Source organism: Macaca fascicularis, chromosome 5, assembly GCF_037993035.2.
Source record: "Macaca fascicularis isolate 582-1 chromosome 5, T2T-MFA8v1.1".
NCBI classification, from domain to species: domain Eukaryota; kingdom Metazoa; phylum Chordata; class Mammalia; order Primates; family Cercopithecidae; genus Macaca; species Macaca fascicularis.
Genome location: NC_088379.1, coordinates 10,617,245 through 10,644,986, shown reverse-complemented (window position 1 = coordinate 10,644,986; position 27,742 = coordinate 10,617,245). Strand labels below are relative to the sequence as shown.

The window sequence follows — 27,742 nt, the reverse complement described above, 5'->3', positions numbered from 1 at the left end:
TGGGATTGTAAACTAGTTCAACCATTATGGAAAACAGTATGGCGATTCCTCAAGGATCTAGAACTAGATGTACCATATGACCCAGCCATCCCATTACTGGGTATATACCCAAAGGATTATAAATTATGCTGCTATAAAGACACATGCACACGTATGTTTATTGCAGCACTCTTCACAATAGCAAAGACTTGGAATCAACCCAAATGTCCATCAGTGACAGATTGGATTAAGAAAATGTGGCACATATACACCATGGAATACTATGCAGCCATCAAAAAGGATGAGTTTGCATCCTTTGTAGGGACATGGATGCAGCTGGAAACCATCATTCTTAGCAAACTATCACAAGAACAGAAAACCAAACACCGCATGTTCTCACTCATAGGTGGGAACTGAACAATGAGATCACATGGACTCAGGAAGGGGAACATCACACACCGGGGCCTATCATGGGGAGGGGGGAGGGGGGTGGGATTGCATTGGGAGTTATACCTGATGTAAACGATGAGTTGATGGGTGCAGCACACCAACATGGCACAAGTATACATATGTAACAAACCTGCACGTTATGCACATGTACCCTACAACTTAAAGTATAATAAAAAAAAAAAAAAAAAAAAGAAAAAAAAAAAAAAAAAAAAAAAAAGTTTGAAGTGTCGATGCTCCATGAAATTACACTAATGTGATGAATTCTAGTGTTGGACATCACCTTGCTCTTTCACGAGAATAAAATGCTATTGTATAAGTGGTTCATCTGTGTTTTTTAATGGTATCTATGGATCGTTTCCTTTCTGTGAAGGTACAATGTTTATTTTCATAGTCATAAAGAAAATTAAAGAATGTCTACACAAGTTTTAAAATTCAAGGCGTATGCTAATATTCCCACTTTCTTTTCCACTATGGCCAAAGAAAATTATATATATAAATTTGAGAATGTTGCTGTTGTCATTATATAATTATATATATAATGTATAATACTTCAAACTTTTGTTTTTTACTGCTTTTATGGTTTTTGGGAATTTTTACTGTTGTCATTATATAATTATATATAATATATAATAAAATTATATATAATATAATAAAACTATATATATATAATTATATATACATATTTTGTTGTTGTTGTTTGTCTTATTGCAGGTTGATAATATTGACCAATTAACCAAGTGTAGCAGTCCGTCATATTTTCCACACATATCGTAGGTTAGAGTTGACCAGTCACATTTTTCCAGTGCACTTGCTATGAAGTGTGAGTGCTCCCTCACACCTGCTGAATCTGTGAGTTTAAGCACTTTACTTCTCTGAACCTCGCTTTCTTCATATGTAAAAAAGAGATAATAGGACTTCATAAGAATGTGGGGTGGACTAAACAAGAAAACATGCAGGAGTGATGCCTTACATACAATGGGCTCTCTATCTGTGGTGATTCCCTTTCATCTCACCAGGCAGATTGGTCTGATGAGCTTTGTAGTGCGGGCGGCAAATATTGTAATTCCCGCTCTGTGGTGGAAGGGACTGAGCTCACAGATATAAATAAACTGACCAAGATCACGCAAATGGTATCAGTTTAAACCACTGTTGCTCCTTTGGGATTAATTGTGCCTCCACGAGATGTTTGGCAATGTTTGGAGATTTGGGATTGTCACAGCTGGGGAAGGGGACCATTTATACTATTGGCACCTAGTGGATAGAGCCCAGGAATACTGATAACCATCTTTCAGTGCACAGAAGAACACCCTATAGCAAGGAATTATCCAGAGTAAAATGTTAATAGTGCTCTTTCCAATTCACCTCACATTTTCCAAAATAAAGCAAAGCACCTTGTAAAATGAAAACATTATTTTTGTTATTTGAAAGACATGGTAACATAATAGAAAACTTTAAAATTTGAAGTATCTGAGTCTATTCTTAACTCTCCTACTTACTAACATTTAATCTGAAAATTTCAGGCAAAATGAACTCACCCGAGCCCTGGTTTCTCTATTTGCGCAATGTAACAGGGCATTTCAACCGTAAGAAATAATTTAAATGAATGGTTGAGTATGGTGCCAACATGTAGTAGGGTCCCAGTTCATGACGGGACAATATAATAATGACAGTAGATATGGGAGGAGATTAATGGAATAACTTTCATTTTTTTAACAAATATTGATTGAATTTCCATTATGTGCTAGGCACTGAAGATATATCTCAGTCAGTTTGGCTGCTATAATAACAATATCATTAACTGGGTAGCTTAAACAACAGAAATTTATTTCTCACACTTCTGTAGTCAAGAAGATCAATGTCAGAAGGCTGCGTGGTAGAATTTGGTGAGGGCCATCTTCCCGGTTTACAGACAGCTGTCTCCTCATTGCATCTTCATATGACGGGGGGGGGGGGTGGGGGAGAGAGAGAGAGAGAGAGAGAAAGATTGAGAGAGAGAGAGAGAGAGAGACAGAGACAGAGAGAGCAAATGAGAGAGAGAGGAAGCTCTCTCCTGTCTTTTCTTAAGAGGGCACTAATCTCATCATGAGAACTCCACCCTTGTGATTTAATTACCTTCCGAAGGCCCCACTTATAAATACTTTTCCATTGAGGTTCAGGGATTCAGTATATTAATTTGAGGGGCACACAAACATGCAGTTGATCACAAGATGCAGAAATTAACCAAACAGAAAGAGCCCTGACATCATGGAACTTATATGGTGGAGGACAGAAAATAGACAAGCAGGAAAAGTAAGAAGAGAAGTCTCTTAATATAATGCAGGTGGTGGTCCTGGAGGTCTTCTAGGAAGAGGCAACTGGAATAATGATCTGAAGGCTAAGAAAGCACAGGAGTGAAGAGGAAAATAAAGGGTATCCTTGAGAGAAGAAAGAACAAATGCACAGACACTCAGGCAAGAGGTGTTTGAAGATAGCAAGCAAGAGGGTCATGTAAACCCATGCACTGTCAATCTGAGTCTGCACTGTTTCAACCGATGATCAGTCTGATGTGCTCACTAGACTTAAGACCTCTTCAGGGTCAACATGAGAATGCCCATGTCTGGGGTACAAGGTTGTGGCTTTTCTGCAGAGAGACCATGCTTCCCCACACTGCAGCCTCTTTTACACCATGACTCTGAGAGTCTGCTGGACCACCAGCCCAATCAGAAATGTTCCATCCTCCCCTCATCTCAATGGGAGAGTTCTGGATCCCTCTAACGCTCTCCCAGGTCTGTGGAGCTGCTCATACTGCCTCAGGCCCACTGTCCAGCCCCCTCCCTCCACAGATAGTTCTACCTCATCTCTGTCCCACAGATAATTCTACCTCATCTCTGCCTATGTTGAAGGTGTCCTTGTGGAGTGCTTCTCCGGGACTGGTGGCCTGGAGAAGGATGTCATCCATTTCCCCACGTTCTGACTTCCCCAAACCTTCCTGAATCTTTTTAAAACTTCCTTGTTTCCCAGTCCACATCCCAAGCTGAGGAGAAACGAGGCCCCCATTATCTCAATTCCTGTATCTATTTCTGTCACTGAGCTCTTTTCCAAATGTTGCTGAGGCCAGAAGAAGCACATTTCAGCCTTCACTCTGTCATAGCCTGAATCTCTCCACCTCAGTCATACGGAAAGTCAGCTCCGCTGGCTTCTGGTCCCGGCTGAATCTACAGAAACTCATGAAATTATTCATCCTTTTATCAAGGCCTGACTTTAATACTCACCTCACTACACAGGGTCTGTAACAGAACTCAAAGTTAATCAGTGATTGTTGTTTCAGGCAGGACTCTGAGGTGATAAACTCTATCGTTTTGGAGTTCTCTTCAACATGGTACCAGGGTACCTGAGAAATACGAATATTAGAGAAAGCATCTGAAAAAAAAAATCAAACATTTAAGTCTATAAAGCTGCATTATCCCCAAAAGATCACTTGCATTATTAGATAGAATTGTTTGCCAGACTGGACTAAATTTAGATTTTTCTCCATCACCCAGTGAAATGGGGGCTTCCGAGAAAGACTAGAAAGAAAATAAAGATATCCTTTTCTCACATTTTAGTGTATTGTGAATGCATGTGACCCTAAAACAGAAAAAAAAAATAGTTGCATTAATGTCAATCTAGAGAGTTCCCAAATTTGAGGTAAACAGAAAAATAGAATTGTTTGCTTGTTTCCCTAAATGAAAGAGGAAAATCAAATGGGAGGAAAGAATCCTCCCAAGTCGTCTATGGGGCTTGGGCTGTATAGTCACATTCTTTGTGCCTGTCTTTTCCTTTTCTTTATGTTTGAGACTGGCCCTCAGTGCCTGTCCCAAATTCTGAGAGCTGTCCTGTTAATTGCTGACTTGTCCATTTCTTGCCAAGAAGGCTCTGGCTCTAGTAACAGCTGCTGATTCTAGTGCCCAGGCTTATGATTAGGGTTGCCAGAAAAAAAAAAAAATTGAGATAAACAAATTTTTTATGAATATGCCCAAAATATTTTATGAAGCATACAACAGAAAATTTTTGTTTACTTGAAATTTAAATTTAACTGGGCTTGTTAAGTTTTCGCTTGCTTAATCTGGCAACCCTACCCTGAGCAATAGCAAACCCAGACCCTGATCACATGCCACGTCGAAAGGGAAGAGGGTGGCCATGTCACCATCCATCCACAATGGGCCTCATTTAAGACTGAGAGACGGAATTGACTTCACCTCCAACGTTCATAGTTGTATACAGATAAATGTAAATATAATTATACTCAAAAATATATTCAAAACTGAGGTTTTGGGAGGAGAAGACTGAAAACACCCAGCCATCCTGGGTCTCACCATGGAAAGAGGAGTGCCTTCCTTCTATATAAATATAATTGAACTCGACAAGGGTCTCGTGAGTAGGTGTCATATTTATTTCACAAATGGGTAAGATTCGAGGGGTAAAAAACAGTGTATTTTAGTTAAAAGTCACTAGATTTATAGCATTTAAGATAAGTATTTGAATTTCAGGTAAACTCAGAAATGATTAGTATTTTATTTTAGTTTTTATTTATATTAATTTTATATTTCTAATTGTTGTGGGTATGCAGTAGAAGTAGATATTTATGGGGTACATGAGATTTTGGAACAGACAGGCAATGCAGAATAATTACATCAGGGTGAATTCATCACCTCAAGAATTTATCCTTTGTGTTACAATCTAATTATACTCTTTTAGTCATTTTAAAATGTACAATTAAATTATTATTGGTAATGGTCACCCTGTTGTGCTCTCGAATAATAAGTCTTATTCATTTCTTCTATTTTTTTTTACCCATTAGCCATCCCAACTCCCCCCATATCCCTTCACTGCTCTTCCCAGATTCTAGCAACCATCCTTCTACCCTCCATCTTCATGAGTTCAATTATTTTAAGTTCCCACAAGTAAGTGAGAACATGTGAAATTTGTCTTTCTGTGCCTGACTTATTTCAGTTAACATAATGACCTCTAGTTCTATCCATGTCACTGCAAATGACAGATTCTCATTCTTTTTTTTTTTTTTTTTTTTTTTTTTTTGAGAGGGAGTCTCCTTCTGTCACGCAGGCTGGAGTGCAGTGGCGATATTGGCTCACCGCAAGCTCCGCCTCTCAGGTTCATGCCATTCTCCTGCCTCAGCCTCCTGAGTAGCTGGGACTACAGGCGCCCGCCACCACCCCCAGCTAATTTTTTGTATTTTTAGTAGATACGGAGTATCACCGCATTAGCCAGGATGGTCTGGATCTCCTGATCTCATGATTTGCCAGCCTCGGCCTCCCAAAGTGCCGGGATTACAGGCGTGAACCACCGTGCCTGGCCGATTCTTACTCTTTTTTATGGCTGAATAGTACTCCATTGTGTATAAATATCATATTTTCTTTACCCATTCATCTGTTGATGGACAATCTTGGCTATCCTAAATAGTGCTGCAATAAACATGAGAGTGAAGATATTTCTTTGAGAGACTGATTTCCTTTCTTTTGGGTATATACCTAGCATGGGGCTGCTGGATCATCTAATAGCTTTATTTTTAGTTTTTTGAGGAACCTCAAAACTGTTCTCCATAGTGGTTGTACTAATTTATATTCACAGTGTATGAAGGTTCTCTGTTCTCCACATCCCTTCTACCATTTGTTATTGCCTGTCTCTTGGATAAAACCCATTTTAACTGGAGTGAGATGGTATCTCATTCTAATTTTGGCTTCCATTTCTCTGATGATCAATGGTATTGAGGATCTTTTCATTTTTCTGTTTGCCATTTGTATGTCTTCTTTTGAGAAATGTCTATCAAAATATTTTGCCCATTTTTAAATCGGATTGTTAGATTTATTTTTCCTGTAAGAGTTGTTTGAGCCCCTTATGTATTCTGGTTATTAATCCCTTGTCAGATGGATAGTTTCCAAATATTTTCTCCCATTCTGTGGGTTGTCTCTTGACTTTGTTTCCTTTGCTGTGCAGAAGCTTTTTAACTTCATGTGACTCCATATGTCCATTTTTGCTTTGGTTGCCTGTGCTTTTGGGGTATTACTCAAGAAATCTTTGCCCAATCCAATGTCCTGGAGAGATGCCCCAATGTTTTCTTTGAGTAGTTTCATAGTTGAGGTCTTATCTTTAGGTATTTAATCCATTTTGGTTAGATTTTTGTATATACCAAGAGATAAGAGTCTAGATTCATTTTTCTGCATATGGGTATTCAGTTTTCCCAGCACCACATATTGAAGGGGCTGTCCTCTTCCCAGTATATGTTCTTAGCACCTTTGTCAGTAATGAGTTCACTGTAGATGGATGGACTTGTTTGTGGATTGTCGATTCTTTTTCATTGGTCTATATATCTGTTTTTATGTCAATACCATGCTGTTGTGGTTACTACAGCTCTGTAGCATAATTTGAAGTCAGGTAATATGATTCCTCCAGTTTTGTCCTTTTGGCTCAGGATAGCTTTGGCTATTCTGGGTCTTTGATGGTTCCGTATCAATTTTAGGATTTTGTTTCTATTTCTGTGAAGAATGTCATTAGTATTTTTTTTTATAGGGATTGCATTAAATCAATAGATTGCTTTAGTAGTATGAACATTTTATCAATCCATGAAATTAGGGTATCTTAGAAATTTTATGTCCTCTTTAATTTCTTACATCAATGTTTTATAGTTTTCACTGTAAAGAGTTTCCACTTCTTTAGTTAAGCTAATTCCTAGGTATTTAATTTTATTTGTACCTATTGTAAATGAAATTCTTTTCTTGATTTATTTTTCAGATTGTTTGCTGTTGGAATATTGAAATGCCACTGATTTTTGTACGTTGATTTGGTATCCTGCAAGTCTACTAAATTTATCAGTTTTAATAGTTTTTTGGTGGTCTTTAGGTTTTTTCAAATATGAGATCATGTCATCTGCAAACTAGAATAATTTGACTTCTTTCTATTCAATTTGAATGTCCTTTACTTCTTTATCTTCTTTGATTGCTCTAGCTAGTACTTTCAGTTGTAGAGCAAGCTCAACTATGTTGAGCAACAGCAGAGAAAGTACTCCCAGGTATATTAAAGCTCCATTGTATTTTATTTGTGTCTTTTCCCTTGCTGCTTTTAAGATCCCTTTTTTTAAAAAAAATTATTGACCTTTGCGACTTTGATTATTAAATGCTTAGAGGTAGTCTTCTTTGGTTTTATATAACCTTCTTATACTTGAATGTTGATATTTTTCTCTAGGTTTAGGAAGTTCTCTGTTATTATGCCCGACTGAATAAATTTTCTCCTCTATCTCTTCCTCTACCTCCTCTTTAAGGCCAAAAAATCTCTTAGATTTGCCCTTTTGGGGCTATTGTGTAGATCTTGTAGGCCACTGGTTTTTACTCTTTTTTCTTTTGTCTCCTTTGACTCTCTATTTTCAAACGGCCTGTTTTCAAGTTCACTAATTCTTTCTTCTGCTTGATCAATTCTGCTATTAAGAGACACTGATACATTCTTCAGTATATCAATTGCATTTTTCAACTCCAGAATTTCCACTTGATTCTTTTTTGTTATCTCAATATCTTAGTTAAATTTATCTGAGAGATTTTGGAATTCTTTCTCTCTATTATATTGAGTTTCTTTTGAGTTTCCTCAAAACAGCTATTTTGAATTCTCTTTCTGAAAGGTTGCATATCTCTGTTTCTCCAGGATTGGTTCCTGGGGCATTATTTTATTTGTTTGGTAAGGTCATGTTTTCCTGGATAGCCTTGATACTTTCAGATGTTTGTCCATATCTGCAAGGAGGAGTTCAGTATTTATCGTAGTCTTTGCAGTCTTGGCTTGTTTGTACCCATCTTTCTTGGGAAGGCTTTCCAGGTATTCAAAGGGACTTGAGTGTCATGATCTAAACCATATCTCTATTAGAGGGTACCCCAAGCCCAGTAATGCAGTGTTTCTTGCAGAACCGTAGAGGTACTGCCTTGGTAGTCTTGGAAAACATCTGGAAGAATTCTCTGGATTACAATACAGATACTCTTGTTCTCTTCCCTTACTTTCTCCTAAACAGAGTCTCTCTCCTTGTGCTGGAGTTGGGGGTGGGGTGACACAAGTTCCCCTGTGGCCACCACCACTTGAATTGTGCCGAGTCAGACCTGAAGCCAGCACAGCCCTGGATCTTGCCCAAGACCTGCTGGAACCACTCCCTGACTATACAGCCTATGTTCTCTCCAGGTCCTGGGGCTCTACAATCAGCAGGTGGTGATACCAGCCATGTCTGTGTCCTTCCCTTTAGGGCAGTGAGTTACCCCAGATCCCAAGTGGGTCAAGAGATGCCATCTGGGAACCAAGGACTGGAGTAAAAACCTTAGAAATCTACCTGGTGCCCTATACTACTATGACTAAGCTGGAACTGACACCACGAGACAAAGACTTTCCCATTCTTCTCTCTCCTTTGCACAGACAGAGGAGCCTTTCCCCATGGCCGCCACCACCACAGGTGCACAAAGAGTACTGTCAGGCTACCTCTGGTGTTCACTTCAGGTCCAAGGACTCTTCACCTTGTGGTAAAGGCTGCTAGGCCTGGGACTCACCATTCAAGACAGAGGACTCCCTTCGGTAACAGGGCAGGTCCAGAAATGACTTCCAACAGCCAGGCCTGGAAGTGGGGATCTCAAGAGGCTGCTTGGTGCTCTACCCCACTTGTGGCTGAGCTAGTATCTGATTTTTGGTTCTTATGAAGGTTATTTTCTTACATAGATATTTGTCAAATTTGGTGTTCCTGCAGAGAAAACAATTGGTGGAGGATTCTATTTGGCTATCTTGCTCTGTCCCTCTTTTAGAGTCCTGATTAGTATTATTAAATTTCTGATTTTATCTTTGGGAAAGTAATATGTATACTGTGAGTTAGATGAAATAGTCCATGATTGCTGTACACAGATTATCAAATAGCACTACAGAAGATATTCAAAAGATAATGATTACTGACATTAATTTCTATGGGCAAGTTTCCCATAAAGTGATGTCTTGACTTAGGTCACAGACTTGATATATAGGACACTCTAGGTCACATGAATAGAGTTGTTTAGTAAAGTAGATTTGAAGTCATGTCTTGTTCTCAGGTAATTCCTTCAGGCTAAGAATTGGCCTCCCATACAGTCCTATTTTCAAAGGCAAATTCCACTGAATTACTCTAGTAATACCTCAAGTTATGAGCCTCTTTTAATGAATTATATTTATTGAATCAATTTTCCCATAAACAGTGAGCTCTGGGGCCAAGGACATGCTGTGGTTTTATTATAAAGGCCTTCTTTGTGGATAGACCCATGCTTTGCTCATCTCTGAGAAAATGTGGGCATAATGTTGCCTGAGGGAATATCAACAAGAGTTAAGGGAAGGACATGGGAAAACATAATGAGAAATAAATGTTTGTTGTTTATAAGCCTTCTGTTTATGGTCTTTTTGTTATAGCAGCCTGAACAGTCTAAGAGAGCTGCATTTTCTAAGGTAGTTCAAAACAGATAAGATAGTCGCAAATTATATCAATAATTATAAAATGTATATTTATATCTGTATACAACCTATCAGAAAACTGTCAATGTTATAGATTTAATCAATTTCTTCTTTATTTATGTCAGTTAATACATTTAATGTATTTTACAGATACAATGACCTCTCACACATCAAAAAAATTACTGCAAATCAATTGAAATGGTTGCATTATCAATCAACTATTAATCAGACCAAAGAACCCAGTTGAGACTTCCACAGTGAGTTAAATGCTAGCAGGTATTTATCACCTAGGTTTCTCTTACGATGAAGATCGACAGATTGTGCCAATGAGAATGTTCATAGCCATGCTTTTTTGTCCAACCTGGTGTCTCTCTCTCTCTCTCTTTCTTCACTACATGGGTGTCATGGGGTATGTTATGGGCTGACTGATGCCCTCCCAAAATCCGTATTTGAAGTTGTAATCCCCAGTACTTCAGAATGTAACCATAATTTGAAATAGAATCTTTAAAGAAGTAATTAAATTATATAATATCATTAAGATGGGCCCTAGTCTAATGACTAGTGTCTTTATAAGAAAAGAAAATTTGAACACAGACATGTACAGAGGGAAATCTCTGTGAAGACAAAGGGAGGCCAAGGCAACCTACAAGCCAAGGAGAGACACTTGAAACACATCCTTCCTCATAGTCCCCAGAAGGAACCAACCTTGCTGACACTTTGATCTCAGATTTCCAGCCTCCAGAAGTGGAGAAAATCAATTTCAATTTTTTAAACTGCCCACTGTGTGGTATTTTTGATACAGCAACCCTAGCTAACTAATATATGATGTTTAGCCTCAATGTATAACTTAAGTCATTGTGTAACTTTTGTATCTCTGTAAAATTGTTTGAGTCTTCCATAGGTTTTATTTGCTAGGAGATACAAGGCTAAGTTGATCTGTCAGTCTTCATCCTAAATTATGACCAGTCCATCATGTAGCAAACCCATTTACACTCTATCCACCTGATTCTTGTCTATGGCTCCTTGAGGTGATGGTCCCTAGCTGTTCTTAGTGTAATTTCTACCTCCTTTCAGATGCTTTTTGCTTCTCCTTCCCTAGTATGCACAGAGGTAAGTAAAAAACAAAATAAAACAAAAAACCAACTTTTTTTTTTTTATATGGAGTCTGGCTCTGTCGCCCAGACTGGAATGCAGTGGCACAATCTTGGCTCATGGCAAGCTCCACCACCCGGGTTCATGCCATTCTCCTGCCTCAGCCTCCCAAGTAGCTGGGACTACAGGTGCCCACCACCACACCCGGCTAATATTTTTTGTATTTTTAGTAGAGATGGGGTTTCACCGTGTTAGCCAGGATGATCTCGATCTCCTGACCTCGTGATCCGCCCGCCTCAACCTCCCAAAGTGCTGGGATTACAGGCGTGAGCCACCACATCCAGCCAAAAACCAACTTATTAATACCTATAAACATGTACTTGGAGAAACAAAACATATATACCAATAGTCCCCTACTAATTTTACTTAATTGGAAAATTGCATTCACCCTTTTTTGTAGCATAATTATCATCTCATACATTTTAATGAACTTATTTGTTCTTTGAATGTCATGGCTTTCTTATAGACTCAATTCATTCCAACTAGTTATAGTTTCTTTCTTTGGATGCTCAAATTGTTGCAGCTTGACTAGTGGGGGTCTTGTTAAGCTATCTCGTTTGTCCTTTCAGTACAGCTCTACACATTGCCACAATTTCCTTGTTTTCTGGCAGCCACTCCAGCTCATAATCTATCCAAATTTTGCGTCATCCCAAGACTCCCAAGGCATGGAATCAATTGTTCTCCAAGGAGCCTTGGTTCTCTGTAGTTCAAGAACTAAATAGTATTAGGGCATAAGATGTGGCCACTCACTGTCCATAAGCACTGGGGGACAGAAAGACAGAAAGAACTGAAAAAAAAAAAATGACTTCTATACAAGGTCATGAAGTTCACAACTACATTTCTAATTTAGCTTTAAGATTAATCAATCATTTTAATTTTTTCCACTCCAATATGCCTAACTTAGACTTTAACCCATCACCCAAACTGTAATTGTGCCCCATTTTATTTTTAGTTTCTTTTTATGTCTCATTGACCAATGTGACTTTGTAATCATTTTATTGACCCTAAAGAATTCAAAGTACCTCATAAATGGCCTCTATTTATTCTCCCTCACCTGTCACTATATCTATGAAGCAATTCATCCCCTTATATACATGTCATGAGCATCAACACATTCCAATTTCATGGAGTTATGTTTTACAAGCTTATGGCTCAATTTTCTAAAGACGCAATTAACAGGCTGAGTGACCTTTACCTTCATCTATAATCTTAAAAAAATACTAAGTATGAAAAAGAAAAAGGTCTTGAATGTTATGATTCAGGATCGTGAAAAGTCCAAGATCAAATCTGCTTTGTTACTTACAGTGTCTTCACAGGATGAATATGGAGGGAAAGATGAGGTAATTGTTCTATAAGAAACAGGACACCAAACCTCACTCAGTCAGGTTTTTTCTTCCCCATCTGAACCTGAAGATTAAAAGAGTTAAACTGCATAAAAGCACTTGATAAATTTAAACCGTGTATAAGTTGTCAGAATTTTTATTACAAATTACCAACCATTATACTGATTGAATTAATTCAAGCATTAAGCTGTTAAGATGATCATATAAGTGCAGTCGGCAAGTCCTCACAAACTGTATATCCTGGATTTCCAGTTTAGTGCTTTATTCACCACATTATGCAGCATTTCAAATATGAAAATGAATTCCATGGATGAGAAGCAACCATTCAGCCATGGGCCAGGCTATCATCTTTGCCTGCACACCTCTCTGGAAGAGATTCAACCGGAAAGGCCCCACTTACCTGAGATAAAGGCCAGTCCAGGAAGGACTGTGGTGCCAGGTGCTTAACCCATAAACAGTACAGCACATGGCTGCATTAAGGTTGTAAGGCACACAAGGCTTCCTGGCCTATTTTATTCATTACAGTTTCCAGGGATAACACTCCAAACTCTGATTCAGAGGTATACCTTTGTTTTCATTCCAACATAGCCAAAGAAAGAAAGCTCATGATACAGCAGTTTAATTACAGTATGCAAATTTTTATGCTTCCATTTCCTTTTGTGTTATACAGGTCATACTTTATTTACAGGGAAGGAGAATACAGCTCAGGAAAGAGAGAGTAATCAAAGGGGGAGGATGAAAACAAACAAAGGATGCAGTCTGTACTCAATCACAGCGATGTGGTTGGAAGGGTGATAAGGGATAAAGGGACATGAACTTGCAGTCACAATTGCCATTATGTGACATCACTGATCAAACCTTTGCTTAAGCTATGTCTCTTTGGCTCAAGAATAAAGAGCATGCACTGCAAATAATAAATGATTCCTGTAAATTTACTTTTAGTTTACATACATTAAAGTGTCCTCTTCCTCTCCTCTTCCTCTTCCTCCTCCTCCTCCTCCTTCTTCTTCTCCTTGTCCTCCTCCTCCTCCTTCTTCTCCTTCTTCTTCTCTTCCTTCTTCTCTTCCTTCTTCTTCCTTATTCTTCTTGAGGCAGGGTCTTTCTTTGTCACTGGGACTGGAATACAATGGCATGTTCTCAGCTCACTGCAACCTCCACCTCCTGGGCTCAAGCCATTCTCCCACCCCAGTAGTTGGGACTAACAGGTGTGTGACTTTATGCCTGGCTAATTTTGCATTTTTTGTAGAGACAGGGTTTCCCCATGTTGCCCAGGCTGGTCTCAAACTCCTATGCTCTAACCATCCTCCATCCTCACCTTCCCTAAGTGCTGGGATTACAGGCGTGAGCCACCATGCCCAGCCTCCTTTTTCTGATACACAGTTTTTGTTTATTTGTTTGAAACAGGATCTCACTCTGTTGCTCAAGCTGGAGTGTAGTGGCCACAATCATGGCTCGCTATAGTCTCACATTCCTGGGCTCAAGTGATTCTCTTGACTTAGCTTCCCATGTAGCTTGGACTACAGGTGTGTGCCAATCATAGTTAGCCATGGCTGGCTAATTTTTTGCTTGTTTGTTTGTTTGTTTGTTTGTATTTTAGCTGGGATGAGGTCTTGTTATGTTGCATAAGATGATTTCTAACTGGGCTCAAGGAATCCTCCCACCTCAGTCCCCAAAGTGCTGGGATCACAGGCATGAGCCACTGCACCCAGACTGTTTTATGAGGTTTGGCAAATGCCTAGAGTCATGTAGCTACTTTCTCAATCAGGATACAGAGTAACTCCAGTGATACACAACAAAGACTATTTCTTTATGTTCAAATACGCCATCTCCACCTATCCTGAATCTCTGGCAACTACTGTCAGCTCTTTATGCCCATAGTGTTATCTTTTCCAGAATGTCATACAAATGTGTAGCTTTATTCATTTAGTATAATGTGTAATGTATTGTGAATTCCTCCACATTTTTGTGTATATCTGTAATTTGTTCTTTTTTATAGTCCTATAGCATTGTATTATATGGATACACCAGTGTTTGTTCATGCATTAGTCAAAGAACATTTGGGTTGTTTTCATGTTTCTGTGACTACCAATGAAACTGCTATAAACATTTATGAGCTTTTGTATGACATAAATTCACTTCGCTTGAATAAATACCTATGAGTAGGATTGTGGAATCATATGATGAGCATGAGTTTACATTTATAAGAAATTACCAAACTATATTATTAAAAAGTCAAGGGCCAGGAGCAGTGGCTTATGCCTATAATCCCAGCACTTTGGGAGGCCGAGCTGGATGGATCATCTGAGGTCAGGAGTTCGAGACCAGCCCGGCCAATGTGGTGAAACCCATCTCTACTAAAAATACAAAAATTAGCAGGGCATGGTGGCATGTGCCTGTAATCCCAGCTACTCAGGAGGCTGAGGCATGAGAATCGCTTGAACCTGGGAGGCAGAGCTTGCAGTGAGCCAAGATCATGCCACTGTACTCTAGCCTGGGTGACAGAGTGAGACTCTGTCTCAAAAAAATTAAAAGGTCAAAAAATGACAGAAGCTGGCAAGGTTATGCAGAAAAGCAAACACATATATACGGCTGGTGGGTGTGTAAATTTGCTCAACCATTGTGGAAAGCAGTGTGGTAATTCCTCAAAGAGCTAAAAACAGAACATTCCACCCAGCAATCCTATTACTGGGTATATACCCAAAAGAATATAAATCATTCTATTGAAAAGAACATATGTATGTTCATAGCAGCACTATGCACAATAGCAACATGGAATCAACCTACATACCTATCATTGGTAGACTGGATAAAGAAAATGTGGTATGTATATATATATACACACCACATTTATACACACACACACACACACACACATACACACACACAACATGGAATACTATGCAGTCATAAAAAAAGAATGAGATCATGTCCTTTGCAGGAACATGGATGGAGCTAGAGGCTCTAGAAGCTATTATCCTTAGCAAACAAATGCAAGAATAGAAAGCCAAATACAGTATGTTCTTACTTATAAGTGGGAGTTAAATGATGAGAACACATGGACACAAAGAAGGGAACAGACACCGGGTTCCACTTGAGGGTGTAGGGTAGGAGTAGGGAGAGGATCAGATAAAATGACTGCTGTGTACTAGACTTAGTACCTGGGTGATGAAATAATCTGCACAAGAAACCCCCACGACATAAGTCTATCTATACAATAAACCTACACACGTAATCCCGAACCTAAAATAAAAGTTTTAAAAAAAGAAACTGCCAAACTGTTTTCCAAAGTGACTATACAATTTTGCAATTTCACCTGCAATGTATGAGAGTACTAGACTAGTAGAGAGTCTACAACCTCAATATCTCTTAATATTGCTAGGTATTATTGTTGTGGTTAATAGTATTATTATTGCAATTCTAATAGTTGTGGAGTGTCATCTTATTTTTGTTTTAATTTGCATTCACCTAATGACTAATGATGTACATATTTTCACTTGCTTTTGCCATCATATGTTTTCTTCAGTGAAATATCTGTTCAAACCTTTTCTCTAATTTTAAATAATTTTTCTTTCTACTGAATTTATTAATTTCTAAGCTTATGTTTTTTTGTTTTTGTTTTTGTTTTTTTTTGAGATGGAGTCTCGCTCTGTTGCCAGGCTGAAGTGCAGTGACGTGATCTTGGTTCACTGCAACCTCCGCCTCCCGGGTTCATGCAATTCTCCTGCCTTAGCCTCCCAAGTAGCTGAGAATACAGGCGTGTGGCAGCACACCCAGGTAATTTTTGTACTTTTAGTAGAGATGGGGTTTCACCATCTTGGCCAGGATGGCCTTGATCTCTTGACCTGATGATCCGCCCACCTTGGACTCTTAAAGGGCTTAGGATTACACTGTGCTCAGTCTGATGTTTTATTAAGTAAAAGCTACTATGATTGTAGTCAGAATCATAATACATAGAATTTGAGTTAATGATAGCAATATGAAGCTAGATTTTAAGAAGTCAAAAGGCTTACGCTTCTAGATCACAGCTTCTCAGAGTTTAGTGTGCAAGCAAGTCACATAGGGATCTTGTTCAAAATGTGGGTTCTGATTCGTCAGGTCTGGGTGGAGCCTGAGAATGTGATTTCTAATACAGCCCCAGGTGAAGCCAATGTTTCTAGTTGATGCAACACATTTTGAGTAACAAGAGACTACAGAAATCTGGAATCTGGTTCAAATTACCTTTTTAGAATCCCAAAGCTGAACAACACTCAGCATGTAATTATGTTTTCCTTTTTTTTGGAAGAAATAGAAACATGTAATTAACAAATACATCAAGATAGTTTTAGCTCCTTGAAGACATAGTGCAAACCTCTAGAACTTGAATAGGTATGTCACAAAGTCCCTGTAACAAAAACCTGTCCAAAAATTATGTTGTCATGTTTAATTGGTTAAAAAAAAAATCATGGGGGGCTCCTTTCATTGATCTCAATCCAATGAGAAAATAATTCTGTTCATCGCTCACTGGAATGATTTTTTTAACCCCAAAATATTTTAATGTAGTCATTGGTTACAGTCAAAACTTCCTGTGTCCTTCTCCTATAAACATTGGTGTGGGAGCGGATGAGTGGTGTTCAAATGGCCTAGGACCTTACCTAAATAGCATCATATACAGAGGATTGTAAATAATGTGAGTACTATATAAATGTTGCTTCACATTGCATAAGATATAAAATAAAGTGACCGTAGAAAAATCCTTTTATTTTGCAAGTCTTATTAGAGCCTGGAATTTTTGTCTCCGATTTTGGCAATGCAAACACTGGTCTTTAAGAAGGTAATTTGTATTTTAAGGAGTAAGCAATATGATCCATTGAGATTCAGGAAGAAACTATTAGAGTTTCTATTTTCACACATTTTTAAATTGAAAAAATAAGAAAATTATATTACACCAATGTTTACTACATCACTTGACACATGGACCTTCATTTAGTCTCTATGTCATAGACTTACCTTGAAGAATTTCATTTTGGATATAAGTTTGAAATATTTTGGGGACATCCAAACAAGGACGTCAAGGAAGCAGCTAGACAAGTGATTACAAGGGAGAGATGGGCAGATCCATAAACCAAAAAGGTGTCTGAATATAGAGGGAAGCAGATGGGACGCCTTTGGTGACAAAAGCAAGTGTAACTAGGAGGAGAGTGTAACATTTAGAGTTTTGGTACAAGAGGAAGAAACGAACAAGAACTGAGAAGGAGGCAAGGGTCAAGGGTGGCAACAGAAGCAAGCAGGTTTCCAGGAAAAAATGATAGCGTGTCAAGAAAGACTGATTAACCACATTAAATACTGCTAGAGGGTTGAGGAAAATGAGGGCACGATGTGCCTACTGGATTTGGTTACACGAACACTATGGTGACCTCAGTAAGACAGCAGCTATCTCAGAAGATCCCGTGAAAACTGGAAGCTGTGGGTCCATGTTTAAGCAAGGACATTCTCTCCTTTGGTTGTTAACAAAAGTTGATTTTATCCTGGTGTAAAGAAATACACACATCTTGTTTTAGTGTGCTCAATGTGAACATTTTTGAAAATCTAAGAAATGCAAAAGTCGACAAACAAAATATTTTTAAATCAATCACTAAGAATCCTATTATCTAAAAGCAATCCCTGTAATAGTGCTGTGTCTCACTTCTGTGCTTCCTCACTTGATACGTTTTTATTCTTTTAACTTATTCTGTGTAATTGTGATTATATTTTATGCAGCATTTTATGCACTGACTTTTTCACTTCACTTTTTAATAAACATTTTCCAAGTTTTAAATGCTTTGTAAGCATAATATACCATAAAGTGAGCATACCATGGAGATATTCATCCCATTTAGGTGGTTTCCAATTTGAAGGCTGTTATAAATAAAGCTGAAATGAGCATTTTTCTGTATAATCCTTTTCCCCAATTTTTCTAGATTATTTTCTTACAGAGAAATATCTGCAGGGAATTTTATGAGTTAAATGTTAGAAGGACCCTCAAACTCTAAGGGCCTATTTTAAATGAACACCTGTGTGCTATGGATTGAAAAGAGGAACCCCAAATCAATGCTAAAGTAAGATGATAAACTCTCAGTGGTTTTAATTCATTAACTCCCATGGACACACCTCATCCCAATTTCCTTTCTCACAATTTAGAATCTTACTTTTCCACTTCCTCCTCCGAGTTCATCTGGAACTTTCCTAATATTGAGCAGAAGAACATAACTGCCAGTAAAATGAGAGGGAGAAAGGAGAATAAGAGGCAACGAGAGAGAAGAGAAAAAGAGGGAATGGGAGGAGGAAGAGCAAAAAGAGGGAAAGAGAGGAACATAAGGCCACTTGGTGCATTAATTGATATGATTTGACTGTGTCCCCACCCAAATCTCACCTTGAATTGTAATAATCCCCATGTAGGGCATGGCTCAGTGGAGATAACTGAATCATGGAGTGGTTTCTCCCACAGTGTTTTCATGATAGTGAACAAGTCTCACGAGATCTGATGGTTTTATAAGGGGTTTTTCCCCATTTTGTTCAGCACTTCTCTTATCTGCTGCCATGCAAGACATGGCTCTGCTTCTCCTTTGCCTTCTGACATGATTGTGAGGCTTCCCCAGCCACATAGAACTGTGAGTCCATTAAGCCTCTTTCCTTTATAAATTACCCAGTCTCAGATATGTCTTTCTTAGCAGCATGAGACCAAACTAATACATTAATTTTTTAAAAGCCTTTGAGTTTTGTGTAATTTATATTTTTCTCCAAACACTTCCATTTTTTTAAGGCTGGAGCATTGTCATAGAAGACACATCGACACATCAATTTTAAGTTATTTGACAACCAAACTCCTTTTTCTGTTACCCCACTTTCTCCCTTTCGAGAAACTCCTCTTAGTGAAGTCTTCGTGAAACGCTCCTGTCTATAACTTAAAAAGAAAAAGCAAAAGCAGCTCTTCCTACCCTGTCCTGGGTCAACAGGAAGCTGGCACGTGAATTGGGCTTATCCAGTTGTTAATTAATTATGGGGTTTGTATCCTGAGATAGTGGCCCAATAATGCGGAGGCCTCAGCAGCCAGCTCATGCTTCTGTTGTGACCCCTGCTGCAATCTTCGATGATCAGCTCCCCTGTTGATTACCCATTCCTAAGTCTGGTCCTCCTGCTTCTTGTTCCTTCTATAGATCCCCAAGAACCTTTCCAATAATCTGTCTTTTTACCGAGTCCATCTTTGTTGCTTGTAAAGAAGCCTCTATCTGAATCAGGCAGGCAGAACAGGGCCTCATTTAGAAATTTGGACTTTAGAGCAATGGGAAACCACTGCACGAGTAAAAACTTTCTGCACAGGACTGATTGCACAGGGGGAAAACAGAGACATGGAGGATGAGGGGAGTTAGTAAAAAAAAAAAAAAAAAAAAAGGAAAGAACAGAGAGAGAGAAATGGGAAGAAGTAGAGGTCACACATGTGGAATTGCCCGGGAGGGCGGGGAGCAGCCAGAAGGCTTCAGAGAGGGGCCGACACATCGAGATCAAGAACATTCAAGGACATTCTCACTTGAGCATCACACACAGACTCGGGGGACCAGGAAGTGAAGACAAGGACTGAGAGACTGTAAAAACGGCATGTTTCTGAAAGCAATGGCAAGGGCAAATGAGGATGCCGGGAGAGACATGTTATGCCTTTCCTGAGCGACTTTGCAGGGCTTCATGTAGCTCACTTCAGGGCAACAGAAAGAAAGAGCAGTTTGGTAATAATATGTCCTTCTGGCAGCCTCTGACTCCGCAATACTCATCTCCAACATATTCGACACAAAAAGGCCACCCCAGCATAGAGCCATCTCTCCTTGTTACCTTCTAGAAGAGAGTTCCTTAAACTTCACTGAGAAGATTCACTTGCAACTGTGGTTAAAAATTTAGCTTCCCGGCCGGGCGCCGTGGCTAATGCCTGTAATCCAGCACTTTGTGAAGCCGAGGTGGGTAGATCATGAATTCAGGAGTTCAAGACCAGCCTGGCCAAGATGGTGAAAACCTATCTCTACTAAAAATACAAAAATTAGCCAGGTGTGGTGGTGGGCACCTGTAATCCCAGCTACTCAGGAAGCTGAGGCAGAGAATTGCATGAACCTGGGAGATGGAGGTTGCAGTGAGCCAAGATCTGACTACAGGGCTCAAGCCTGGGCAACAGAGTGAGACTCTGTCTCAAAAAAAAAAAAAAAAAAAAAAAAAATAGCTTCCCAGTTTTTGCCCCTGGAGATTCCGATACAGAGGGTCAGGGTGGGATCTGAGAAAAATTTTTTAACAAGTTCTATCACATAATGCTTGTCATCATAAAAGTGTGGAAAACACTACTATATAATTAGTTACTTGATGCAGGTGTGTAATAGATACCTAGCAGGGTCTATCAGGTGTCTATTGGAGCAGGGGCTACAGGAGAGGATTGGTTTAAAGTAAAAATGATGCTTTCCCTGCCATGGGAAGAATTACAGTCTTGTGGGATGGACACAACTATTCGTAACTAATTTGGATACAAGCCAAACTACAAGCACAGGAGTGACCGTCCAGTTAAGGGGCTATAGAAGACAGAAGACAGCATTGAAGGGGTCGATGGCAAATTGTGGAGACTTGATGAGAAAGGAGGCCTTTGACATAGGGCCTAAATGGACTTGGAGTAAAAATAAAAATCAATCCCTTTGAGGCCGGCACTGGAAAGAGAATATCCTGGAGGAAGAAGCACCTGGTTCTGGAGCTCCGACCTTGTTTTCAGATCCTCTCTTGCTTTGCCTCCTTCTCTGGTTCCACTATCACCATCCTGCTGGCCTCAGAGGGCAGCAATCTTCAAACACTCTGGCCCAGACAGAAAAAAACAAAACAAAAACCCTTTCCATGAACTCTGCATTGTCCAGCTGAGGCTGAGGTAAGGCTGAAATTAAAAATAATGAAAATCAATAGGCCCTTTGCTAAATGCTGAAGAGCAGAAACAAGGAAATAAACAGTCCCATAAAATCAAAACTTCATCTAAGAGGCCCACTCCACCCACATGGGACCCCTAAGGAAAGGGAATTATTCCTGACTCCTTCTCTTCCTATGTCCTGATCTCCCTTGACTTGGCAGGTGCTATTTTCATCTTTGTCTGTCATTTGGACTCCTAAAAGTCTAGACAAGGAGAAGGAGAATCATTCTCCTTGGATCCAGCGTCTGCCCTCCCAGGCCCAGCCTCCTGAGTTAGAACTCACCTCTCCCCCAAGTAACTGAGAGCGACTGACTTTCCTTTCTGAGCTTCAATTTCTTTATGGCCTTTCAAAGAACACCATGGCGACTTTGTCTGAAATCAGGGCTGGATGCTATCATTCATGAACTGCATAAATTCTGTCTAGGCATTTAACCTTTCTGAGTTACTATTTTTCTGTAAGTAAAATTAAAGGTTTATATTAGAGTTTAGCTCAGTCCCATTTCTGATCTGTCTATAATTCTAGGGACATCCACGGGCATGACTGAAATTGTTCATAGTATATATTATGCCTCAGTAGTAACGCCTTAAATGAAATAGCCTGAACCTAAAAGCTCAAGTCTAAGAGGAGGGCTCACATACCTAAACTCCAACATCCCTCTTCTTTTAGAGAGCACAGCCAGTGTGTGGGAAGGGAGCTTTTGGATTCTCTACTTCTCTATGTATAGTATTTAAAATGCATTAGGAGTGAGGGACTCCAGAAGACCTTTCTCTCTCTGGCAAACTTAGCTGCATGCAAAAATAGCATACTGGACAAACAGAAAAAGTGAGTCATCAGCTTCTCCTTCAGGCCCCCGCATCCAGTGTCTGAACCATTAGAAATGAAAAGCAGGATTCAAACTAGCCTCATGGCATCAAGCAACTTTCTAGGATCTACAAACCATAGTACTTACGACTTCCTTTTCATACATAATATGTGCACGGGGCTTTAGTATGATGATGATGATGATAATGCTCAAAGATGAAAAGAACTACAATGGAAATAACAAAATGGCTTGAGGTGTCTTCCTTGGCATCCCCCAAATCTATCCTTTTGCTGAAGTTCACACTACCCAATACACGTTTTTTTAATCATTAAAGGAGCATAGAGCATTAGATTCTACTTTAACAGGAGGTCTATGAGAACTGGACCTAGAAAATATAGAAAAAACAGAAGCTGGATAAAAATACTTCCCAGTGAGAGCACGGAAGTGACCAAAACTGGGAAACCATGCTCCAATGATGAATCAAAGTTAGAAGGCTTGGAGGGCAGGAAGCAAATATTCACAGCTGGGTATGGAACCAAGAAGTCCAAAAGGAAGGCACAGAGGAGAACTGGCAAATTGGAGAAGATGGGTGAGCAGAAAGTTAGTCTGGGGAAATACTAGAAAACAGCTCTACTGGCTAGGCACCGTGGCTCACACCTGTAATCCCAACCCTTTGGGAGGCCGAGATGGGCGCATCACCTGAGGTCAAGAGTTTGAGACCAGCCTGACCAACATGGAGAAACCCTGTCTCTACTAAAAATACAATATTAGCTGGGCGTGGTGGTGCATGCCTGTAATCCCAACTACTCAGGAGGCTGAGGCAGGAGAATCACTTGAACCCGGGAGGCTGAGGTTGCAGTGAGCTAAGATAGCTCCATTGCACTCCAACCTGGGCAACAAGAGTGAAACTCCTTCCCCCCCGCCCCCCTAAAAAAAAGAAAAAAGAAAAAGCAGCTCTACTACTACTACTACTACTACTACTACTACTACTACTACTGATAAGCGGCCTTTTAACATTCTCATGGTGTAGGCCATGGAAACTGTCAGGAGTTCTATAAGTCAATGCAACCTTTCAAAAAGAGACAGCAGGTTAGTGGGCATTTTTTTTTTAAAATTCTTTGGCTACATGATGTCATAGGCTTCCAGTTGAATTTGGTTTCTACCACTTAATTGCATATTGCTGATAAATAATTTACAACAAAGTTAGCAGCATAAAACACCACACATATATTATATCACAGTTTCCATGGATCAGGAGTCAGGCCTAGCTTTGTTGAATCCTCTGCCTCAGAATCTCATCTGGAAGCTGCAATCAAGGCTTCAGCCAGTGCTACAGCCTCACTTCAAGGCTGGACTGGGAACACATCCTTTTCCAGGCCCATTTGGTTGTTGATGGCATCCTGTTTCTGGCAAGCTGTCAGGTAGAGGGCCTTGGCTTCTTACTGGCTGTCGGCTAGAAGTTGCCCTCAGTTTCTGACTATGTGGCCTCTCCCGGGGACAGCTTACAGCCTGGAAGCTTGCTCCTCACAGCCAGCAGGAGAGCAATGTTACAATCACATCAAATATAACCATGTACCTGCAATCACATATATCCCATCTGCTTTGCCATATTCCATTGGTTAGAAGCAAGTTACAGGACATGTCCATACTCAGGCCAAGGGGATTATCAAAGAGCATGATTACTGGGAGACAGGGGTCATGGGGAGCACCTTAGAGTCAGTCTGTATGTCAGACATAGAGTTTCTTGTTGGTGTGTGCTATTGATGCTGCTCTTCTGTTCTCCTTGAGAAACCAAGCAAAGACAGCACAGTACTAGAAATGAGCTACCTCTCATAGTGAAGTATAGGCTGCCGAACCTGAAAATGGAGCTCTCTAGTCATACCAGGGTTAATGAGACACAGTTGTTTCTCCTTTCTGTAGACTACCTGCTGCATTTCCTTTCCCAGAAACCAAAGCCTTCATTTCCCCAAACACTGTAGACAGAAATCACTAACTAGATTAAATGAGGGGAGTAAGCAAACAGGGAATAGTATAAAGATCTACATTTGGGTTCCCTAAACCACCTGCACAAGTTGCAGCAGAGCTTGGCAAAAAAGCCTCGTGGAAAAGACAAGGGATTTGGTTGACTTGACATGTGTCAGCAGCATGATGCGGCTGCCAAGACCAGTGAAGGCAACTGGAGGCTGTGTTAGACTCAGTATAATTGGTGTAGACAGAGGGAGGAGACACGCCTTCCTCACTCTGTACTACTCTGACCACACATGGAGAATGATGCTAATGGCAGATCTCATGTGCTAAGAGAGACACGCATCAAGAGCACTTGCAAAGAGGACCCCCAGGAAACCAAGGACATTAAAACCATGGGAGATAATAAAATGGATAAGGACTGGGAATACCTATTCTGCAAAGACAAAATCCTAAGCTGAATAGTAGCATGGCTGTCAGGCACTAGAGGGCTGTTGTATGGATGAGATATTAGATGGTTTTATATGAGCCTAAGGGATATAACTAAAGCCCATAGTGGAAGTACGGGAGGATTCAATTTCTGCTCAGCGTAAGAAACATTCTCCAGTCAGCACAATTGCCATAGCAGATAATATATGCTTCTTATTGGAGGTCTTCACTGAGTCATTCACTTATTCCACAAACATTTATTAGCTCCCAAACTGCCAAGCTCCAAACTATGCAGACACCCAACAGAAAAGATGCATTTCCTGAATGCACCTTGAATAAGACAAGCAAACAATTTCAATACAAGACTAAAAATGCTAAATGCTGAAGTAACCAACAACCCCCAAACCTCAGATATTTCTTTCTTGCTCATGTCACATGTAGGAAGCCACAGCTCAGGTCCCATGGTTCTATGTGCCTTCTCATTCTGGGGACCGAACTGCAGAAAATTGGCACAGGAAAAGAGCAATGAAGCTGGTGAAAACTTATAATGCCTTTGAAAATGTCCTCTCGGAAGGGGCTAATCTGCTCACCCTCCATTGACTGAAGAATGTCACTTGGCCAAGCCTGGCACCAGTGACAGAAAAGCACAGGCGGCCACTGAAAGTCATATAGCAAGATGCAGGTATGTCTCTTCCTCTATGGAGACGCAGGGAGCAGATGATCAGGAAAAAATGAACTAATCAACTCTAATGCCTTTGGAGACATGCTGGGGTAGGTGAAAGAAAAATCTAGTCCTTTTCCCCAGAAGAAATCAGAGATTGTGTGGAAAAGATAACACTTCAGAAGGATCTTCGAAGATGGTGGCCGTTCTTCACAGGCTAGGACTATCACTGTCAGTTTCTAAAGTCACTATATTCACACATATATGCATTATGCAGAATCATACATTTCAATGTGAATGTTTATGAATGAGTTAGCACTGGTCTAAGCAGGATAGTTTTATTGGCTGGAGAGAAAGGTGAAAGAGTGAACAATCGAACTTTCCACTTGGGGAGAGAAATCTACAGAAATTTAAATGAGGTAAATGAAATTTTACAGTTGAGAAATTATAGCTGTGAAGATCTAGGTTAATCTGGGGACGAAAGTGGGTGAATCAAGAGAAAAATATAAGAAGCTGGATTTAATTAAGAAACCTAGAAGGAAGATATTAAGAGCTGTTGTCCATGAGGAATAATACATGAAAGATTTTTCTGTCATTTTTGGTTTCAAAGGCCTAAATTATGGTTTTTCCATCCTCCCCACAAAACTGTATCTGTGAAAATTCCGCAGATAGAAGAATAACCATGCTGATTAAAGTTTGTTTATTTCTTTATAGGAAATTTTTATTGTCTGGCTACTGGGAGCAAAACAATTTTCACTAGGGTAGAAGATAAAAATTGTCCCTTTTTTCTTAACTGTGGCCAGTGAACCAAGGGAATTTGGATGAGACAAGAATGGGCACTTGGCCTAAAACACTTAATTGCTCACATTGTGCACCCTTTAATTTTTAATACATTTTATTTCTGCATTCAGGGAGTAGTTTTTACTTTGTTTTGTTGTTGTTGTTGTCTTCCTCTTTCCCCTGCTGCAAAGCTATTCTTCTAGAACTTTTGCAATGAACACGCTAAATGCCAACTGTACCATGCAGTGCCTGTGAGAATAAGTGCTTCCCTATTCGTTTTCAGCTTGAAAACTGCCTTCTTCTTCTACAAGGAAAAAATACAATTTTAAAAATTAGTGTTCGGATCCTAACAAAATTATCACAGTATTTCCCACTAAAGCTAGTACTGGGGCACAATTAGGGGCCAGCATAGTGAGTTTCAGTACTTGTGAATTGGTAAAGTTGTTGTGCAAGGCAAAATATGTTGAATGGAAGTTAGAAGGCCTCTTTGGATTTCTGTGTCCACAGTTGCTAGCAATGTACTTTCGGCTAATCACAATAACACTGAACACTTACTCTGTGCCACATTTGACTTGAAGCTTTTATGGGTACTAACTCATACACTCCTCATAACAATATTATATGTGGGGAGCATTATTGTTTCTATTTTACACATTAAAAAATTGAGTCACAGCCACCTATCCCAAATATATAGAGACTTTTTAGAAATCAGTAACAAAAATACAAACAAGTCAATAGGAAACAATAGACGAAAGACAAAAATAGGCAAGTCATGAAAGAAGAGATCTGAACAGCCATTAAACACTGTAACTAATTAAAAGTAAACTAAACTAAAAGTATAGCTAAGTAAAAGTGTTCAACTTCATTTGTCATCACAAAATCCAGTGAAAACCAAAATGACACACTACTACCCACTCAAAAAAAATGGCTAATATTGCAAAGACTGATTCTATCAAAACCTTTGAAAAAAAAGCAGAGAAACATGACTGGTAGGGTATGAGTTGACCTCACTTCTTTGGAAAGCAGTTCAACATTAACCACTTAAGTTGGGCATGTGAAAGTCCTGTGATATGACAATCTTACTCTTAGGTTTACACCAAACATATGCTTGAAATCGCGTACCAAAAAGCATGTATATGAGTATATTAGTCAGGGTTCTCTGGAGGAACAGAACAAACGGTATATATGTATATATGAAAGAGAGTTTATTAGGAAGAATTGGCTCACACGATCACAAGGCAAAGTCCACGATATGACTTCTGCAAGCTGAGGAAGAAAGAAGCCAACAGTGGCTCAGTCTGAGTCCAAAAGCCTCAAAACCAAAGAAGGTGACAGTGCAGTTTTCAATCTGAGGCCAAAGGTCCAAAAGCCCCCAGCAAAATCATTGCTGTAAATCCAAGACTCCAACAGCAGAAGAACTTGGAGTCTGATGTCCAAGGGCAAAAACCATCCAGCACAGGAGAAAGATGAAAGCCAGAGGACTCAGCAAGCCAACTTATCCCACGTTCTTCCACCTACTTTGTTTTTGTCTGAGAGAGGACTGCTGGCAGTGGATTGGATTGTTCCCACCCACATTGAGGAACATGAGGTCTTCCTCTCCCAGTCCACTGACTCAAATGTCAATCTCCTCTGGCAACACTTTCATAGACATACCCAGAAACAATGACCAGCCATCTAGGCACCCCTCAATCTAATCAAGTTGACACCTAATATTAACCATCACAAAGAATGTGCATGAAACGATGATTTGTGAAAGTCCTACTTGGAAACAGCA

At 39.7% G+C, this 27,742-nt stretch overlaps 1 long non-coding RNA gene across 1 annotated transcript in view; it reads right to left on the bottom strand.

Annotated features, from left to right (window-relative positions):
- Positions 1-22,738, bottom strand: part of LOC102142744 (uncharacterized) — a 45,150-nt gene extending 22,412 nt beyond the window's left edge. Inside the window, exons 1-4 of the long non-coding RNA XR_012434667.1 lie at positions 21,115-22,738; positions 13,344-13,508; positions 12,353-12,456; positions 3,681-3,799 (exon numbers count right to left, since the gene is read on the bottom strand). This is a non-coding gene — a long non-coding RNA (uncharacterized lncRNA). The remainder of the gene's footprint in view (positions 1-3,680; positions 3,800-12,352; positions 12,457-13,343; positions 13,509-21,114) is intronic.
- Positions 22,739-27,742: the final 5,004 nt, after the last annotated feature.